This window comes from Furipterus horrens, unplaced genomic scaffold, assembly GCF_987537825.1.
Source record: "Furipterus horrens unplaced genomic scaffold, mFurHor1.1.pri manual_scaffold_4, whole genome shotgun sequence".
Taxonomy (NCBI): domain Eukaryota; kingdom Metazoa; phylum Chordata; class Mammalia; order Chiroptera; family Furipteridae; genus Furipterus; species Furipterus horrens.
Window position 1 is genome coordinate 47,645,831 of NW_028327174.1, and position 2,796 is coordinate 47,648,626.

Consider the following 2,796-nt stretch of genomic DNA (forward strand, 5'->3'; position numbering starts at 1 on the left):
GACAAGAAGATTCAAATATACAAATACATTAAAAAAGTCAAAATCTTTACAAATCTCATAATTAGGGACAATTTCTGTCAAATCATGAACATTCTAGTGCATATCTTTTTGGATCTTTTTCTATATATTTACATAAAAAAAAACTACCAATGCAATACTGTTTTACAACCTGTTTTTTGATTCAATGATATGTTTTTTTTGTATCCAAAATGTGTTTATTGGGATGATTTCCTACCCATCTTGATTAAGGGTGCTTTTAGTGCTGCTTCCTTCTGAAGGAGCATCCTTCTGTAAGCCTTGCTTTTCCTCCTGTAGGCTGACAGAGGACAGTGGAGCAGCCAACACACAAAACTACTCTTTGTGCATGGCTAAAGACGGTGGTGATTTTATAGCATCCTGGGCACTTCACATCCATGAAGTAGGAATTGGGGCTCTGCACCAGGCACTTCTTGTGTTTCCCTTTCTCCTCTTCTGGAGAGGGATGAAGGAGATCCTTAGCGAGAGGCATGTTGTCGTGGGGAGGTCGTCACCGCTGGAAAGCTGATTCAATGATATGTTAATGAACCTAGATTTATATCATTTCTTTGTTTAGATGTATCATAAATTATTTAATCAGTTTTCTTTAGATAATGTGTTCTTAACTATGTGGAACTGCCTTCTAGAGTATGCTTTGTAATATTTTGTGTCTAGAGTATTTATATATTGAATAGATATTATTTTGTTACAAACTACTTTCTTCTTATTTCTCTTTTATGTTACAGTTAGGTATATTTTGTTGCAGGTATATGTGGCTTTCATTTCAGGGCTGTACAGGGAGTGTTACAAAGTATAAAAAGGGGACTGAGTTGGTGAGTGTTAAGAAGCTTTGTTTATAGATGGAGATAGAGTATTTCCAATTCTCAATATTACAAAACATGCTCTGATAAACAACTTTATGCATCCATCCTTTGGAATCAGCTTTTGACATTAAAAGGTATGCATCTTTAACATTTTGACACATTGCACCAATATACCCATACACCTCAGGGCATTAGAGTGCCAGTTCCTTCATACTCACTGACAAGAACCCAATCCTGATGTTTATAGACATTGTTCTTCCCATAAGAGCTAGATAAAATATTCTTAAAACTCATTTTATGTCCTGGGGGTAAATCTAGCATCCTCCCCATGATTCTGGAAGTTCCAGGAACTTCATTTTTAGTTACTTCTGGGTTTAATTCCTAATTTCAGCTGGCAAATATGTTTTCCCATATGGTTGGTTCCCTTTTCATTTTGCTGATGTTTTCTTTTGCTGAGCAGAAACTCTTTCGTTTGATGTACGTAATTCCATTTGTTTATTCTTTCCTTTATTTCCCTTGCCCTAGGAGATATATCTGTGAAAATATTGCTACATGGGATATCTGAAATTTTACTGCCTATGTTTTCCTCTATGATTTTTATGGTGTCACAGCTTACATTTAAGTCTTTTATCCATCTTGAGTTTATTCTGGTGTAAGTTGGTGCTCTAGTTTCATTATTTTGTGATTTCTCTTTATCTTCTTTTTGTTTTTAACAGCTGTGTTGAGATAGACATCTTACACCATATAACTCACCCATTTAAAGTTTATAATATGGTGGGATTTAGTATATTCACCAAATTATGCAACCATCACCATTATCAATTTTAGAACATTTTTTTCATCATTCTCTCCCAAATGCCATACCCTTTACTAGTTACTTCTCACCCCCAGCCCCCCAATCTTCCAGCTCTACACAGCCAAAGATCTCCTTTCTGTCTGTATTCTGGACATTTCATATAAATGGAATTGTAAAATATGTTGGCTTTTGTGACTGGCTTCTTTTACTTAACATGTTTTTAAGGTTCATGAATGTGGTAATATGTAGCAGTACTTCATTTCTTTTATTATTACTTTGAATTTCTTTTTATTGTTAAATATTCTGTTGTATGAATTACCACATTTAATTTATCTTTTCATCAACTGATGGGCATTCTGGTTGTATCTACTAATTGGGTATTATGAATGATACTGTCATGAATATTCATATACAAGTTTTTGTATCAACATATGTTTTTATGCTCTTGGGTATATATCTAGGAGTGAAATTGCTGGATCACATGGTAACTCTGTGTTTAACCTTTTGAGGAACTATCAAACTCTTTTTCAAAGCAGCTGTACTACTTTACATTCCCACCATCAGTGTATGAGGCTTCCAAATTTGACACATTCTACAATATTTGTAATTTAAAAAAAATTATAGCCATTCTATTGAGTATGAATTTGTATCTCATTGTGATTTTAATTTGCCTTTCCTTGATAGCTTGTAATTTTTAACATGATTTCATGTGCTTATTAGTCATTTGTATATCTTCTTTGGAGAAGTATTTATCCAGATAATTTCCCATTTTCAATTGGGCTGTTTTCCTTTTTATTACTGAGTTTTAGTAATTCTTTGTATATTCTAGATATAGATCCTTTATTAGATATATGCTTTGCAAATATTTTGTCCCATTCTATGAATTATCTTAACTTTCTTAATGGTGTCCTATGAAGCACAAATGTTTTTTAGTCCGGATGACGTCCAACTTATCTCGTTTTCTTTCATTGCTTATGCTTTGGTGTCATATCTAAGAACCCACTGCCTAATCCAAGGCTGCAAAGACTTATGCCTATGTTTTCCTCCAGGAGTTTAATAGTTTTAGTTTAGACATTCAGATCTTTGATCGTTCATTTTTATATGTGTATATGTTGATAACTTTGCATACAAGACGCCACCCTTTTATTCCTCCCCCTTTTG

General features: G+C 33.7%; 1 pseudogene; it reads right to left on the minus strand.

The window, feature by feature from the left end:
* Positions 1–198: 198 nt before the first annotated feature.
* On the minus strand, positions 199–533 carry LOC150011641 (small ribosomal subunit protein eS27 pseudogene; annotated as a pseudogene).
* Positions 534–2,796: the final 2,263 nt, after the last annotated feature.